General features: G+C 38.4%; 1 long non-coding RNA gene across 1 annotated transcript in view; it reads right to left on the minus strand.

Moving 5' to 3' along the window:
* Window positions 1-3932: 3932 nt before the first annotated feature.
* The window catches only part of LOC126452323 (uncharacterized), a 727731-nt gene continuing 719684 nt past the window's right edge, over window positions 3933-11979 (minus strand). Inside the window, exon 3 of the long non-coding RNA XR_007584615.1 lies at window positions 3933-4018. This is a non-coding gene — a long non-coding RNA (uncharacterized LOC126452323). The remainder of the gene's footprint in view (window positions 4019-11979) is intronic.

Below are 11979 nucleotides of genomic sequence, written 5' to 3' on the forward strand. Positions count from 1 at the left end.
CCTTGTCCAATCCTGAATTGACTACGGAAGTGTGGTTTATGGTTTGGCAGCTCCTTCAGCATTGCATTTACTTGACCCTGTGCACCACTGTGGGGTTCCATTAGTGACAGGAGCTTTTAGGACGAGTCCAGTGACTAGCATACTGGTGGAGGCTGGTGTTCTTCCACTGCAGATCAGACATGCGCAACTACCGTCCAGTTACACAGCACACACTCATAGTTCCCCTGAGCATCCGAATTATATCTCGTGTTCTTGAGTACATCCGCTCATGCCCTGGTGAGTCATTTCTCCTGTTTACTGATTCATTGAGCAGCCTACAAGCTATCGACCAGTGCCATCCTCACCAACCTCTGGTAGCGTCCATTCAGGAGTACATCTATGCCCTGGAACAGTCCTGCTGTTCCATGGTGTTTGTGTGGACCACAGCACATGTCAGAATTCCCATCTATGAACTTGCTGACAGGCTGGCCAAACAGGAAACACAGAAACGTCTTCAGGAGATAGGCATCTCCAAAGCTGACTTGCATTCTGTCTTACACCACATGGTTTTTTGGCTTTGGGAGATGGAATGACATAACAGCACACACAACAAATTGTGTATTAAGGAGACCATGAATGTGTGGAAGTTTTCCATGCAAGCCTCTCACAGGGAATCAGTTGTCCTCTGCCAGCTCTGTATTGGCCATACGTGGCTAACGCATGGTTACCTACTCTGTCGTGAGAACCCACCTGAGTGTCACTGTGACTCCCAAATGACAGTCGTCCACCTCTTGCTGGACTGCCCACAACTGTGCTCTTCATTACTGCTGTACCAACTGTGTGAACTCCTGTTAATGGTAACAGAGGTAAGTGATTTTTAGTTTGTAATAAGTTAAAGAATGTGCTAGAAATGAGTAACACCTCACTCCCTGAATCTGTAAATATGTTAACTTCAAAAGTCTCCATGTTTCCTACTATTATTGGTTGTGTAATATTGATAGTCAAGTTTGGTTCTTCCAGTAAGAACCATTCTTTTGTTGGTATTTTGTGTGAGAAATTAAGATACTTATTATAAACCAGGATTCCTAGTGTATCTGTAGGACTGGACCCCAGCCCTGTATCCACATCTCACTACGTTTTTCCTCATTACTAGTAATCACCGGTTGGTTACCAGCTTGGCATGCTATATTACCACTTTGTGCTCTATTATTACTTGCCACAAATTCCTGCATAGTTAATGGGATCAAGTGCATCCACAAAATATAATAATACTTCAATCATTCTCCACCCACTACATAATATATCCTTCCTCCGGTAAATGTTCAATAGTCTTATTAAAATTCGAACTAACCCCTCTCCCTCCATTGGTTTGTCAAAGTATTTTGCTCATGTTAAATGCCAGTCAAAATACTTTCTCATTGTTCCCCACATATTACTGTAATACTTTGGTTCCCACAAGTCTGATAATAGCTTTCCTGGGCACTTGCTGACCAATACTTCTCTTTAAACTTCTTTTGAAAATCTTCACAAGAGGAAAAGTTTGTGTTGTTTACCATTCCCCACTCTGAGACTTCCCCTAACAGATACCCAACAGCAAACACCATCTTTTTTTAATTTTCCCAGTTCTTGGGCATTGCTTGGTTGAACCTTTCCAAAAAATAGGTAGGATGTACTTCCCCATCTGGCTTAAACTTAGGCAATTGCTTAGATAACCCTGAATTGGCTCCCCATTGTAAATCCATCACTACCTCACTAGTTAATACCACATTAGGAGAAGTTATCCTCTTATCTACCTTGTCCTGAATATGTTTGAATTCCTTCCATAATTCATCCATACATTTCTTGGTATCATTGAGTTCAATGGATAAGGCAGGAGACATGTTTTCAGATTACTCTCACGGCAATTTTTTGGTCAATTATTTCCTCTACCTGTTCCTCCAGACTACTCATATTAATTATGTCTGAGGTTTCTAATTTCTCTTGAAAGTTTCTTTCCACAGTACCTACTAGAGTGTTATTGCAAGCAATTTGCTATTGGACTATTGGTATTAACTTACCCTGTTTTTCACAGGTGCAGTATTTTGTTTACAGCAACAAATGTAACATTACATACATTCTGAAATGATCCTTACTTCTCACTAAATTCAGATTCTACATTATCACATTCATATTCAGTATCACATTCACTATCACACTAACATCCTAAAAGTGGTTACTCTGTGACTTTACATGACTGCTTAACAAACTAGTTAATTCCTCTTTCAAATCTATTTTAAAATTCTCTACTTTAGTAGTTAAAGTGTCAAATTCAGTCTTCAAATTAGCCGTAGCTTCACATAAATTACCTAAGTCTTTACTTTGTGAATCTACTTTAACACTTAACAATCCTAAAGTTCTATTCTGAACATCCAATTTATAATTTGAGTATTCACTGCGTCTATTTCTCTACTTAAAGTAGAACTCTGTGCATAGAGTTTTTCCCTTAAAGTTGCACTTATTTCATTTCTCAAAGAGACACCCTTCATCTATTTTATCATTTAATTGAGTATCTATTGAGTCTAATTTAAGACTTAGGTCCTTTCTTAAAGCTGCTGAATCTGCACTTTGGGTGTTGATTAATTTTACTACCTCAGACCAGTCTGTCATCTCCTTACTCATTTTCATTGCCATGGCTGGTTCTGATGTTTCCCCAATTCTCTGTTTATTATCCATATTCTTCTTACCTTTAGATCTAGTAATCATCAAAAAATTCTACACTGAGTGTAATAACTATACTAACACTCTATTATTCAACAGTTTCTTTAACTTCACACTGAAACAGTTATTATTTTGCACTCACCCGGTGTAGAGTTCTAGCTGCGTTGGTGAGTGGATGCGTAATCAGCACCATTGAACAGCACTGGCACCGGTAGCATCGAATGTTGTTTTCAGCATCAGTGTCAGCAGGCATATGTGGAATCAGCACTGGTGATTACCGACTAGTGCCGGCATCATCAGACTTACGCTGGTTCCCATGTCTGCGTCCCTGTGATGCGTGCAAGATTTACTTACACCCCACACCAGATCTTCTTAGATGAATTATTCTCGTCGTATTTATTCTTAGTGTAATATGTGGGAATCTTCTTTTTCTTCTTTTAACATTACATCTTCCTTACATCTTCTCTTTTATTGTGTTCATTAATTTTTGCCCTTTGAATTTTTTAGGCAGAATCCAATTCTGTGAAACAGTTCTCTTGTCCTGCTATACCTGGTCACTATGGCAACACATCGTATCTTCTTCTTGGATTTAATCTCAAAATTACTGTTTTTTCAAGCCCTTTTAACTGGTTGCCACTTTCTAACACTTTTTAACTTTTAAATGACCTGGAGAGCTGTGTGAAATTGCATTACATGCAATTTTCACAACTGTCTCACTTCAGTTGACTTACTTGATCTGCACAGCCAATCTTCTTCTGTGGATATCTTATCTGGCTATCTGGCTCTCTCGATCTTCGAAACCTCCTTCTCTGAAGAGTACTGCTGGTTAACAGATTTTATTAGTAACACTCTCTCTCTCTCTCTCTCTCTCTCTCTCTCTCTCTCTCTCTCTCTCTCTCTCTCTCTCTCTCTCTCTCTCTCTCTCTATCTCTCTATCTCCCCCTCCCCCTACTCTACCTCCCTCCCCTCATGAAATAAGTGGATACTCACATAATACTTTTAATTGTCTTGATATATTTTAACTTCCACAAATAACAAAGCATTAGAATACTTGCAAGTCAACTGACTCCTCCTGTGTTAGGCTTGATTAAAAACATCTGCAATATATTTGGTACTACAACCACACAAAATATGAACCTGTCTTGCCTCTAGCTAGTCCAATATGTGAGTTTATTTAACAATAATTCAACTGTTCTTCTTTTTTCTTGTTACAATAGTCAATGATATTAAAAAAACCATGAGATACTTTAACACTCGTTTTCTTCCAATACAGCTTCCGTGGTGCGAGCGGCAAACACTTGATACCATCACATCTACCTTGTGTTCGTGACTCTTTTGAAGCCTGCAAACAAAAACATGTCACACAGTATGTACATTCTCTCACACTTATTTATAAAATATCCTGTATTCGCAATGGTAGAAGGACGAGCGGTTCTAGAATTTACGCGGAAATTCTCAAATCGCTACAGTTTGAGTCTTAGTGCTGTGATATTACTGTCTGAAAAGTTGTTTCCAGGTTTTAGGACTATTGATCCATGTTATTTAAATGAACTGCTGTGTACAATAATATCACTCTTTCCAAATTTTATCAACATTTTCCAACATAATAAAGTTCCTTACCATGAACAACATGTGTTAAAAGGTATTACATTATAAAGCCACTCCAATCATTTCAATATTACTGCTGAAGTTGGACCATTATGGAGTAAGGGGAGTAGCTTACAATTGGTTCACCTCTTACTTTAAGAACAGAAAGCAGAAGGTAATTATCCGCAATACTGAGAGTGGTAGTGATGTTCAGTCCCAATGGGGCTCTGTTAAGTGGGGCGTTCCCCAAGGGTCGGTGCCGGGGCTGATGCTGTTTCGTATTTATATAAATGATATGCCTTCTAGTATTAAAGGTTATTCAAAAATATTTCTGTTTGCTGATGACACCAGCTTGATAGTGAAGGATCTTGTGTGTAATATTGAAGCAGTAACAAATAATGTAGTTCATGAAATAAGTTCGTGGCTTGCAAAAAATAATTTGATGCTAAATCACAGTAAGACTCAGTTTTTACAGCTTCTAACTCACAATTCACCAAGAACCGATATTTTGATCAGACAGAAAGGGCATATTATAGGCGTGACGGAGCAGTTCAAGTTCCTAGGCGTTCGGATAGATAGTAAGCTGTTGTGGAAAGCCCATGTCCAGGATCTTGTTCAGAAACTAAATGCTGCTTTATTTACCATTCGAACAGTGGCTGAAATAAGTGATACTTCAACACAAAAAGTAGTCTACTTCGCATATTTTCATACGCTTACATCGTCTGGTATTATTTGTTGGGGTAATTCTTCTGATTCAAAAAGGGTATTTTTGGCTCAAAAACAGGCTGTTCGAGCTATATGTGGTGTAAGTTCGATAACCTCTTGTTGACCCCTATTCAATAGTCTGGGAAGTCTAACATTGCCCTCACAGTATATATTTTCTTTAATGTCGTTTGTTGTTAGCAATATTAGCCTAACCCAAGAGTTAGCAGCTCTCACTCAGTTAATACTAGGCAGAAATCCAATCTGCATGTGGAATGCACTTCCTTGACTCTTGTGCAGAAAGGAGTGCAGTATTCTGCTGCATCCATTTTCAATAAGCTACCACAAGAACTCAAAAATCTTAGCAGTAGCCCAAACTCTTTTAAGTCTAAACTGAAGAGTTTCCTCATGGCTCACTCCTTCTATTCTGTCAAGGAGCTCCTGGAAGAGCTAAAAAATTAAGCAAATTCCAGTATTGCATTGTTTATTTTCTTTATTTAAACTTACAACTTGTCACCTGAATATATTTTTTTTATATTTCATCTTATCTGTTTCTAATATTATGTCATAATTTCGTGTATAGACTTGCTCCATGACCATGGAGACTTCTCCTTAATTAGGTCCCACAGAACAATAAATAAATAAATAAATATTAACATATTAACAGAAACTGTTCCCACTTAAAACCTATTTTCAGTTTACTTATTCCAAACTCTTTTTACTAACTAAATTATCAATATTAATACTGCTAATGACAATTGTAATAAAATTTCCAGTGTTGCCAGTTACACAAATAACCACACAAATCCTACATGGCAACTTTGAAATATCAACATCTGAGAACAAATGGTTTTATAATACTTCTGCACTAACACATACGTGAATGTAATGAAAATAATATCGGAGTTGTAAATACAGACGTAGAACATGCTATGTGTGAAATATTACAGAATTGAATTGTTCATGAGTGCAGTATATCACATTCTTAAATAATGAAAGAGTGTCATTAACCAAGCTCTTGATGAGCCGCAGCCAGATTAGGTGCCCAACATGAACCACATGCATTTCAGTTCTTCACACTTAGTACGTTTACCTCTCTGATAAGAAGTACCCCCGCCCCCTTCCCCGTCGGTTCCCTGTGGCCAGGTAGTTGATCAATGAGCTTTGAGCATCGGACTGGTAAGTCAACCCTATGTAGAGTGGTGTTGCTGTCCCAGTTGGCTTGTGGAGAGTGCTCAGTACTCAGGCATATGAAATTTGGAGTATGGTCTTCAGATGTATGTTCGAGGTAGGTCTGCAAGTTGATCAGCTCCCTTGTTGTGGTGTGTCTTCCCCTTTTCAGCTACCACAGGAGCTGTAGACCATCATTAAGAGCTCGCACTCTTAATTCCTGTGGAGTGGCCTACCTTTTGTTCTTATTCTCTCTGTAGCTTGTGGGGAAAGAAAGATGGTCTGTAAAATTAACTTTTGTTTGACACATGTAACTTCATTGTGTTGATAATGTTTATGATTTTTGGAAACCCCCTCAGAAATTTAGTGTGTGTCTGTATCTTTTTCCAATTCTTTGCAGATTCAGATGATGTCTGCATTTGAATGTCAGATGCACTGTGGCTCACTTTGAGTGAAGGTATCAGCCATGAAGAAGTCAATGTGCCGTAGCTGCAGCAGAAGCATGAACATGTGACAGACGTGCTGAAGAACTGTGTGGGAGCTGTAGAAGCCCTGCAATGGCAGACAGCCCAGCTGGGAGAGGAGGACTGTCAAACTCCACAGGCAAGCAACAGCGTGAAACGTCTTCCAACAGTTATTTGTTCAAAATGTTAATTAACCTAAATGACCAAATTAGACTGTTATCTCTTCCTCATAATAGCTTGAAAATTGTCCACATGTTGTCAAATGGCTGGCCATTACAGGCTACTACTACTACTACTACTACTACTACTACTACTACTACTATTAACTCCAAGTTTGCTAAACTGAGGAAGCAACACGTGTTCCAGCATTGTCCCTCCACAAACCGCTTAGTGAGTGTGACAATAAAGGCCAATGGATAACTGAGAAGGTGAGTGATATATGCCTAATGAAGCAAGAAGAAAGCTTACATTTAGTATTGATACAGTTATAAGTTAAATGATTTGATTTTGTGTGTAGGGAAGAAGAGGAGGTATACAGTACCTAAAATGATAAGAGAAACTTTTGTTGATGCTTATGCATAATAATAAAAAAAACTGAAAACAAAAATCATCTCAATTGTTATGACTTATATCAATGTGTATCTTACTGCTCTATACAGTATGTCAAGTAGGATGTGCTTGGGTTGAGGGAGGTGGTCATCAGTGGCAATTGAATGTCGTATATGCTCTGAGAGTGATAGCTGTGTTTATTACAGTTTTTGTGGGACCCTCCAGGAATGATGGTATAGTGCCGTACTGTCACACTGGAAACAGAATTAGGGAACCGGATAATAACTGCTAGCAGTCACTATAAAACTGACATTATTTGACACAACACTGGTCTCCAGCTTGTCTTCAGTTGGTTAACATACAGATACAAGTTTCCAAACTCAGAGTTGGACATCACTGTATAAATCAAAAACTAATGACATGATGATGACTAAATAGATGCAAAATTCATCATTATAAGTGACTAAGGGGCACAAGTTGCAAAACATTGTGCTACTGTTACTGAAGAATCCAAATAATTTTCACTATAATGTGAAAATGTGCTGTGGAAACAGCATACATACAACAGTCTCCATATTGAAGGAGGTTGCGACTGACTGTCCACCATGACAGAATTGTGGAGGCGGTGTGATGGTGAATTATGGAAAATTGACACTCGACAATTACAGAGCTTGGCAGCCTTCCTCCCCAGATAATGCGATCCTTGATGTATGAAATTGGCACTGAGCACTTGCTCTTGAAAGAAGTGTGCATCAGGCACGTGCCAAAATACATCATATAAGATCATGAAACTGAATGACATGGGAACACCACTGACACTTTGAGAGATGTACTGTGATGGTGGCAATAGGTTTCTCAATAAGCTTTTAACAGGAGATGTGATGTGGGTTACTCACTGTGTCCAAGAAACTCGGTACCAATCAATGTGTTGGTGTCACAGTAGATAAATGGTCAGGATAAAGTTATAGCAGATAGTATTGATGCGCTCAGTGTTCTGGGAGAGGAAGGGCATTGTGCACACTGACTTGATGCATAGAAGTGAAACATGTAATGCTGTCCATTATTGTGAAACAATGGATATTTCAATGAGCCACTGAATCTGAGTGGCAAGATGCTCAGTGCTTGTATGAAGTTGATCTGTGACAGTGCTCACTGACATAAAATTTGGCACACAACATCTATTCTGGAGTAGTTCAGCAGGGAGTTGGTTTACCAACCTACTCACAGTCCTGATTTTACTCCCAGCATATTTCATCATTTCTTTCACCTCAAGAAGTTCCTGTCATTAGTTCAGCATTTTCACAATGAAGAAAGAGCTCAACAAGCCTGAGATTCTGCTTCCATTCCCAGTCAGCAGGCTTCTACAACACAAGGATTAAAATTTTGTCCAGTGATATAATAGGTTTCTCACTTCTGGTGGAAGTTATGTTGAAAAATAGGTTTAGTAATGATTTGTGTGTCACCATTAAATATTTGGATATAACTATGTTTTAGTCTTCAAAAATGATGAATTTCATTTTCTGTAAGACTCATTTTTGGTACTAAGCTACAGATCTGTCTTGAACAAGGACACTTCTCATGTACAGTTTACTTCACTTAAAACACTTTTTTATTTGGTTTTCAGTTCTGTGTCAAAACTGTAATAACATTTGTCACATTACTGCAGTTTGTAGTTTACATCCTAATATTTACAGTGAAAAGCAGTAAAGAATTTACTGTTGGCAGATCATTGACATTATGTGAGTTTTCTGACTTGTATGATTTGTTGGAAGTGAATGCAATTCTGTTGTATGCTTGTCACCTCAGTGAAAAATAACAGTAATCTGTATTAACTGAATGTGTATATCTTTATACAGTTGAATCACTAATTGTTGCAACTGTGAGAGAAAGCGGAGGCAAATAGAGAGGAACTGAAATCTGACCATGAAATGCAGCAGTATCAAATGGAGTTGGGACACCAAGCCCTAGATTGAGTACAATATGTGCAGTGTCCAGCTGAATGGCAGTTTGGGGATGCAGCTCATTGGCATTATGATGCTACAGGTGAAAGTACAATATCTCTCTCTCTCTCTCTCTCTCTCTCTCTCTCTCTCTCTCTCTCTCTCTCTCTCTCTCTCTCTCTCTCTGGTTCTAGCAATATAGGTTTCATCCTCAGAATTTTTCTTCTTATTTGATGTTTCTAGATCTCTTTGTAATACAATATGATAAATGGCAAAAAGTTCAGGTTTGTTGATTCAACTGAATATATTGTGTTTAGAGTAAACAGAAGGTTACTTTAGAATAACGATATAAAAATGGTTGTAAGGAAAGAGTGCTAAGGATGGTGTTCTACTGACAGAAGATTCAGTGAGCATAACAAATCCACTAGTAAAACTAGTCCCACTGTACTAGTTGATACTGTTCTAGAGCATTCTTGAGTGGTTTTGGTTCATTACCAGAGAGCACTGACAAATGACACACAGAGTTCAAAGAAAGGTAGCTCATTATGCATTACCTGGAATCAGTTGAGAAAGTGTCACAGTTAAGATTAGCAATTTCAGCTGGGAATCATTGAAAAAAGAAAATTTTCACTGTGGTAAAAATCATTTCCCAAAATTTCAAACAGCCAGTTTATCCTCTGAACAGCCAATTACAGGGTGTCCCACTCACACCTCCCTGATTTCAAAGGCCCAGGGGAAAAAACTACAGTAGATACTACAATGAAAAATGCACCAGATTGTAGAGCATCTTGCAAAATTTATTTATTTATCATTAGCACACCTCTACATGTGAACCAATTGCAGCATGAAGAATATAGAGTCAATATGCATTTTTGTACTAAGTTCTTTGTAACGTTTCCTCTGTTACTGTTTCAATTGAATTAGTGATATGATGTCGCAATGTAGAAATGTGACAACTTCAGTCACACACGTGGTCTTTCACAAATCCCCACATGAAGAAATCAAGCAGCATAATGTCAGGTGAATGTGGTGGCCAGACAATGAGTTCTGTGTCTGATCCAATGACTGGGAAATTTCCTTCCCAGGAACTTGAGAACAGCCATTGACGAATGTGGTGGAGCTCCGTCTTGTTGAAAAATGATGTTGGGTTACAAGTCTAGTATCTGAAGCTAAACAAACTGCTCCAAAATGTCCAGAGACTCTGACCCATTCACTTTTTGTTCAACAAAGACAAATGTCTCAACAATCCTCTCATGCATTAGCCCACACCAGATGTTTAGTTTAGGGCTGTCACAAACATGTTGAACGACAGTGTGCAGATTGAGATAACCTCAAATCCGAACATTATGGCTGTTAACACATCCTGACAGAGGAAAGATTGCCACATCTGATTATAATCATGTTCCTATAAAACTGGTATCCATATCAATATGCTGTAGCATATCTGTAGCAAATTGTCGTTAGTGTGGTTTGGCATTCATTGTCAGATGTTGCAGAGTTTGCACTTTGTAATCATACATATGTAGATGCTGGCGAACTACATGATGCAATGTTGACTGAAATATATCAAGTTGCCTAGATGATTGAGGAATTGACTTACGTGGGATTCTGAGAAACATTTGTCTGTTGTCCTGCACTGTCTCTTCTGAAAATCCATAACATGCACCACCGGTATGTTTCAGAACACTATCCTGTTGCCAGAAACTTCCTATACCATTTCCCAATTGCTTTCACATCAGGTGGATAACATTCATACACTCCACAGTAATTTCTGTGCACACTAATATGCCTGAAAGCCATACTACTGCTTGCGCATTGCTGTGTAGTTGCCAGTTTCACTTCATGTGACTGTGACCATGCTGCACTCTGGCATTGATACTTAGCACTTCTGAGAATGAATATAAATTCTTTGAGATGCTCTAAAGTGTGGTGTATTTCTCATAGTCATATCTACTGTGGTTTTTCTCTCCTGGGTCCTTGAAATCAGAGTGATTTGAGTGGGACAACCTGTAATTTGTTGCAACACATATGGATCTGTGAACATCACAAGAGAATTAGGAATAACAGCTTCTCTAAATGATGCGGGTTTTAGAGTGTGTAGGATAGACATATTGACTGAAAGTGTCACCTAGCAGCCTCTGCCAAGTACTCGGTAATTACAGTCTCTGAGAACACTCTTGACACAGTGGTTTATGGTGGACAGGATGAGAAATCTGAAGATGTATGTGATGTCAGAATGATACTCGTTTGTTTCTGGTTCCTACCAATGGTAGCATAATATAGAAAATCAATAAATGGAAAATCTAGGATGGAATATAACAATATTATGCAAAGGATACTTGTTACTCACTAAATAGTGGAGATGCTTTAACAGAGGTAGTGTTGACAGGAAGCTTATTTTGTGACCACCTTTTCGTTGTTCTTATCTGTGATGCAGCATCTCTGATATATGGTGAGTGACAACTATGCTTTTCATAATATTGTTACTGTGGTATGTGATAGTACACTGACATTGTTGTACCATATTGTTTCTCTGTTAACATTTCCTGTGGCTCTAATTGTGTGCAGAGGACACTCAGTACCCAGTAATTAGAACTAATGTTAGTTTCATTGAAGAGTATGTAGACATACAGAGTACAGTACCATCTGCTAGCTAACATTTACATGTTTGTCTGTACTCACAAATTTGTGAGTAGAGGCCTACATTATTTCACTTGTATTCAAACAGCATCCTTTGTTGCCTGCTGTGTTATGTTCTTAGAGTGATTAATTAATGTGTCTAAATTGTAGAGCAATTGTGTAGCCAAAAAAAGTATAATGTTCACCAGAACCACATGTTGCTTTCACTGAATGATCATAAACAGTGTCATCTTATAATTTTTCAGTTCCTC

This window comes from Schistocerca serialis, unplaced genomic scaffold (genome assembly GCF_023864345.2).
Source record: "Schistocerca serialis cubense isolate TAMUIC-IGC-003099 unplaced genomic scaffold, iqSchSeri2.2 HiC_scaffold_849, whole genome shotgun sequence".
In the NCBI taxonomy this organism is placed as follows: domain Eukaryota; kingdom Metazoa; phylum Arthropoda; class Insecta; order Orthoptera; family Acrididae; genus Schistocerca; species Schistocerca serialis.